Consider the following 6,585-nt stretch of genomic DNA (forward strand, 5'->3'; position numbering starts at 1 on the left):
CTAAAATGTCATGAGGTACAAAATAAGTCTCTAAAAGTTGTTTAAATACTAAACTAGTGACCTAGGTTTACAGAAAATGAGTAAACTAAGATAGATAGTACAGAAATCCACTTCTGGGGCCCACTTGGTGTGTGCTGGGGCTGAGACTTGAGCTTCTCACGTGTCTGGGCTGTTTTTGGAGTTAAACGTCAGGTTGTAACCTGTTTCTGGCGTTTAACTCCAACTTGCAACCTGTTTCTGGCGTTCAACGCCATAATGCAACATGGAACTGGTGTTAAACGCCAGTTTACGTCATTTATCTTCGAGCAAAGTATGGAATATTATATATTGATGGAAAGCCCTGGATGTCTAATTTCCAACCCAATTGAGAGCGTGCCAATTGGACTCCTATAGCTCCAAAAAATCCATTCCGTCAGAGAGACCATCATAGAAAATACCTATGATGCTCCATTCAGAAAGCATATCAGAGGGACACTTTCTGATCAATTGTTTGTATCTTTCCCAAGCTTCATAGAGGGATTCTCCTTCCTTCTGTCTGAAGGTTTGGACTTCCACTCTAAGCTTACTCAATTTTTGAGGTGGAAAGAACTTTGCCAAGAAGGCATTGACTAGCTTTTCCCAAGAGTTCAGGCTGTCTTTAGGTTGTAAGTCCAACCATATTCTAGCTCTGTCTCTTACAGCAAAAGGGAATAGCATAAGTCTGTAGACCTCAGGGTCAACCCCATTAGTCTTGACAGTGTCACAGATTTGCAAGAATTCAGCTAAGAACTGATGAGGATCTTCCAATGGAAGTCCATGGAACTTGCAATTCTGTTGCATTAGAGAAACTAATTGAGGCTTAAGCTCAAAGTTGTTTGCTCCAATGGCAGGGATAGAGATGCTTCTCCCATAGAAGTCGGGAGTAGGTGCAGTAAAGTCACCCAGCACCTTCCTTGCATTGTTGGCATTGTTGTTGTTTTCGGCTGCCATGGGTTCTTCTTCTTTGAAGATTTCTGTCAGGTCCTCTATGGAGAGTTGTGCCTTAGCTTCTCTTAGCTTTCGCTTCAAGGTCCTTTCAGGTTCAGGGTCAGCTTCAACAAGAATGCCTTTGTCTTTGCTCCTGCTCATATGAAAGAGAAGAGAACAAGAAAATATGGAATCCTCTATGTCACAGTATAGAGATTCCTTGAGGTGTCAGAGGAAAAGAAAAATAGAAGGAAGAGGTAGAAGAATTCGAACTTAGTCAGATAGAGTTCGAATTGTGCATTGAGGAGAAGTGGTACTCCATAAATAGAAGGATGCGAGATGGGAGGAAGAAATTTTCGAAAATTAAGTAAAAGATTTTGAAAAACATTTTGAAAAACTTTAATTGATTTTCGAAAACCAAGAGTGGGAAAGAAATCAAGTAATTTTTTGAAAAAGATTTTGAGATTAGAATTTAAAAAGATATGATTGAAAACTATTTTGAAAAAGATGTGATTAAAAAGATATGATTGAAAAGTTATGGTTTAAAAAAAGATATGATTGAAAAGATATGATTTGAAAAACAATTTAAAAAGATTTGATTTTAAAAATTAATGACTTGTCTAACAAGAAAAGATATGATTCAAACATTAAACCTTCCTCAACAGAAAAGGCAACATACTTGAAATGTTGAATCAAATCATTAATTGTTAGCAAGTATCTTTGAAAAGGGAAAGAAATTGATTTTGAAAAAGATTTGATTGAAAAGATTTGATTTGAAAAAGATTTGATTTTGAAAAACTTTGAAAACTTGGAAAAAAATTGATTCGAAAACAAAATCTTCCCTTTTGTGCCATCCTGGCGTTAAACGCCCAGAATGGTGCACATTCTGGCGTTTAACGCCCAATGCACTACCTTTTTGGGCGTTAAACGCCCAACCAGGCACCCTGGCTGGCGTTTAAACACCAGTCTGTCTTCTTCACTGGGCATTTTGAACGCCCAGTGATGAGCGGATAATTTGTACGCTTTTTGGCATTGTTTTTAGTATGTTTTTAGTAGTTTGAGTTGAGTTTTTAGTATATTTTTATTAGTTTTTAGTTAAAATTCACTTTTCTGAACTTTACTATGAGTTTGTGTGTTTTTCTGTGATTTCAGGTATTTTCTGGCTGAAATTGAGGGACCTGAGCAAAAATCTGATTCAGAGACTGAAAAGGACTGCAGATGCTGTTGGATTCTGACCTCCCTGCACTCGAAATGGATTTTCTGGAGCTACAGAAGCCCAATTGGCGCGCTCTCAACGGCGTTGGAAAGTAGACATCCTGGGCTTTCCAGCAATATATGATAGTTCATACTTTGCCCAAAATTTGATGGCCCAAACCGGCGTTCAAAGTCACCCTCAGAATTTCCAGCGTTAAACGCCGGAACTGGCACCTAAATGGGAGTTAAATGCCCAAACTGGCACAAAAGCTGGCGTTTAACTCCAAGAAGAGTCTCTACACGAAAATGCTTCATTGCTCAGCCCAAGCACACACCAAGTGGGCCCGGAAGTGGATTTTTATGTCATTTACACATCTTTGTAATCCTTAGGCTACTAGTTTTCTATAAGTAGGACCTTTTACTATTGAATTTTCATCTTGGTTCTTCTGGTTCCCTCTCTGGGGCCGAAACCAATGATCACTCTGTTCTTATGTATTTTCAACGGTGGAGTTTCTACACACCATAGATTAAGGTGTGGAGCTCTGCTGTACCTCGAGTATTAATGCAATTACTATTGTTCTTCTATTCAATTCCGCTTGTTCTTTGTCCAAGATATCACTTGTTCTTCAACTTGATGAATGTGATGATCCGTGACACTCATCATCATTCTCACTTATGAACAAAGTGACTGACAACCACTTCTGTTCTACAAGCAACAAGGCTCTAGTGTTTATCTCTTGGATTCTTTAACCGGAATCTTCGTGGTATAGGCGAGAACTGATGGCGGCATTCAAGAGAATCCGGAAGGTCTAACCTTGTCTGTGGTATTCTGAGTAGGATTCAATGATTGAATGATTGTGACGTGCTTCAAACTCCTAGCAGGCGGGGCGTTAGTGACAGACGCAAAAGAATCAATGGATTCTATTCCGGCCTGACCGAGAACCGACAGATGATTAGCCATATGCTGTGACAGAGCATAGGAACGTTTTCACTGAGAGGATGGGAGGTAGCCACTGACAACGGTGAAACCCTTGCATAAGCTTGCCATGGAAAAGAGTAAGAAGGATTGGATGAAGACAGTAAGAAAGCAGAGAGACGGAAGGGAAAGCATCTTCATACGCTTATCTGAAGCTCTCACCAATGATATACATAAGTACCTCTATCTTTATCTTTATGTTTTATTCATCATCTATACCCATTTGAGTCTGCCTGACTAAGATTTACAAGGTGACCATAGCTTGCTTCATACCAACAATCTCCGAGGGATCGACCCTTACTCGCGTAAGGTTTATTACTTGGACGACCCAGTGCACTTGCTGGTTAGTTGTGCGAAGTTGTAGTGATCACAATTTCACGCACCAAGTTTTTGGCGTCGTTGCCGGGGATTGTTTTGTGTATGGACAACTGACGGTTCATCTTGTTGCTTAGATTAGGTATTTTTTCTTCAGAGTTCTTAAGAATGAATTCTAGTGTTTCAAGGTGATGTTTTTATCATCACCAAAGCTGATTGATTTTCATCAATTTAGCTCTTGAATGCAATGTCCTGCTGAAGCTTGGCTAGCTATGTCTAATTCCTTTAGACTAAAGCTTTAGACTAACATTGCATAATTCCTGGAATTCTCATTAAGAATTTTGATATGTTTATTTTCTTTTCCACTTAATTTTCGAAAAAGCACAAAAAAAATTACAAAATCATAAAAACCAAAAATATTTTATGTTTCTTGTTTGAGTCTAGAGTCTCATGTTAAGTTTGGTGTCAATTGCATGTTTCTGTTCTCTTTGCATTCATGCATGTGTCTTCATTAATCTTCAAGTTGTTCTTGATGATTTTATTACTATGATTTTTAATTCTCTTGACTTGAGTGTTTATGTGTCTCATATGCATTCACATTTTGTTAGTGTCAGTAGTATACAAACTGCTAAGTTTGGTGTCTTGCATGCATTGTTATTTGATTTTAGTTGCATTTTGATTATTCCTTATTATTAAAAATCCAAAATATTTTTAATTTGTGTCTTTTCAAGTCAATAATACAGAGAATTGAAGATTCAGAACATACTGCAGAGGAATTATACAGAAAAAGCTGGACGTTCAAAACGCCCAGTGAAGAAGGATAGACTGGCGTTTAAACGCCAGCCAGGGTACCTGGTTGGGCGTTTAACGCCCAAGAAGGTAGTGCATTGGGCGTTAAACGCCAGAATGTGCACCATTCTGGGCGTTTAACGCCAGGATGTCACAAGAGGGAAGATTCTGTTTTTAATGCAATTTTTTTTTCAAGTTTTCAAAGTTTTTCAAAATCAAATCTTTTTCAAATCAAATCTTTTCAATCAAATGTTTTCAAAATCAATTTCTTTCCTTTTTCAAAGATACTTGCCAACAATTAATGATTTGATTGAACATTTTAAGTATGTTGCCTTTTCTGTTGAGAAAGGTTTAATGTTTGAATCATATCTTTTCTTGTTAGGCAAGTCATTAATTTTTAAAATCAAATCTTTTTAAAATTGTTTTCAAATCATATCTCTTCAATCATATCTTTTTAAAAGCATAACTTTTCAATCATATCTTTTTAATCACATCTTTTTCAAAATAGTTTTTAATCATATCTTTTTGATTTCTAATTTCAAAATCTTTTTCAAAAAAACACTTGATCTCTTTCCCACTCTTGGTTTTCGAAAATTGATTAGTATTTTTCAAAATGTTTTTAAAATCTCTTACTTAATTTTCGAAAATTACTTCCCTTCTTCTCACATCCTTCTATTTATGGACTAACACTATTCCTTAATGCAAAATTCGAACTCCATCTTCTTTGATAAGTTCGAATTCTCTACTTCTGTCTTCCATTTTTCTTTTCCTCTGACTCCTTAAGGAATCTCTATACTGTGACATAGAGGATTCCATATTTTCTTGTTCTTTTCTCTTTCATATGAGCAAGAACAAAGACAAAGGCATCCTTGTTGAAGCTGACCCTGAACCTGAAAGGACCTTGAAGCGAAAGCTAAGAGAAGCTAAGGCACAATTCTCTGTAGAGGACCTAACCGAATTCTTCAAAGAAGAAGAACCCATGGCAGCCGAAAACAACAACAATGCCAACAATGCAAGGAAGGTGCTGGGTGACTTTACTGCACCTACTCCCGACTTCTATGGAGAAGCATCTCTATCCCTGCCATTGGAGCAAACAACTTTGAGCTTAAGCCTCAATTAGTTTCTCTAATGCAACAGAATTGCAAGTTCCATGGACTTCCATTGGAAGATCCTCATCAGTTTTTAGCTGAGTTCTTGCAAATCTGTGACACAGTCAAGACTAATGGGGTTGACCCTGAGGTCTACAGACTGATGCTATTCCCTTTTGCTGTAAGAAGACAGAGCTAGAATATGGTTGGACTCTCAACCTAAAGAAAGCCTGGACTCTTGGGAAAAGCTAGTCAATGCCTTCTTGGCAAAGTTCTTTCCACCTCAAAAATTGAGTAAGCTTAGAGTGGAAGTCCAAACCTTCAGACAGAAGGATGGAGAATCCCTCTATGAAGCTTGGGAAAGATACAAACAATTAATCAGAAAATGTCCTTCAGACATGCTTTCTGAATGGAGCATCATAGGTATTTTCTATGATGGTCTCTCTGAACTATCCAAGATGTCTTTGGATAGCTCTGCTGGAGGATCTCTTCATCTGAAGAAGATGCCTACAGAGGCTCAAGAGCTAATTGAAATGGTTGCAAATAACCAATTCATGTACACCTCTGAAAGGAATCCTGTGAACAATGGGACTAGTCAGAAGAAAGGAGTTCTTGAGATTGACACTCTGAATGCCATATTGGCTCAGAATAAAATATTGACTCAACAAGTCAATTTGATTTCTCAAAGTCTGTCTGGAATGCAAAATGCACCAAGCAGTACTAAGGATGCTTCATCTGAAAAAGAAGCTTATGATCCTGAAAACCCTTCAATGGAGGAGGTGAATTACCTAGGAGAACCCTATGGAAACACCTATAATTCTTCATGGAGAAATCACCCAAATTTCTCATGGAAGAATCAAGAGAGACCTCAACAAGGTTTCAACAACAATAATGGTGGAAGAAACAGGTTTAGCAATGGCAAGCCTTTTCCATCATCTTCTCAGCAACAGACAGAGAATTCTAAGCAGAGTCACTATGACTTAGCAAACATGGTCTCTGATCTAATCAAAACCACTCAAAGTTTCATGACTGAAACAAGGTCCTCCATTAGGAACTTGGAGGCACAAGTGGGTCAGCTGAGCAAGAAAATCACTGAACTCCCTCCTAGTACTCTCCCAAGCAATACAGAAGAAAATCCAAAAGGAGAGTGGAAGGCCATCAACATGGCCGAATTTGGAGAGGAAGGAGAGGCAGTGAACGCCACTGAGGAAGGCCTCAATGGGCGTGCACTGACCTCCAATGAGTTCCCCAATGAGAAACCATGGGAATCTGAGGCTC

At 38.3% G+C, this 6,585-nt stretch overlaps 2 non-coding genes across 2 annotated transcripts; one reads left to right on the forward strand and one right to left on the reverse strand.

Annotated features, from left to right (window-relative positions):
• The first annotated feature begins 456 nt into the window (after positions 1–456).
• On the forward strand, positions 457–564 carry LOC130942518 (small nucleolar RNA R71). The gene has a single exon (XR_009071085.1). It is a non-coding gene; the product is annotated as a small nucleolar RNA R71 (small nucleolar RNA).
• Positions 565–5,603: 5,039 nt separating this feature from the next.
• On the reverse strand, positions 5,604–5,711 carry LOC130943123 (small nucleolar RNA R71). The gene has a single exon (XR_009071656.1). It is a non-coding gene; the product is annotated as a small nucleolar RNA R71 (small nucleolar RNA).
• Positions 5,712–6,585: the final 874 nt, after the last annotated feature.

Source organism: Arachis stenosperma, chromosome 7 (genome assembly GCF_014773155.1).
Source record: "Arachis stenosperma cultivar V10309 chromosome 7, arast.V10309.gnm1.PFL2, whole genome shotgun sequence".
NCBI classification, from domain to species: domain Eukaryota; kingdom Viridiplantae; phylum Streptophyta; class Magnoliopsida; order Fabales; family Fabaceae; genus Arachis; species Arachis stenosperma.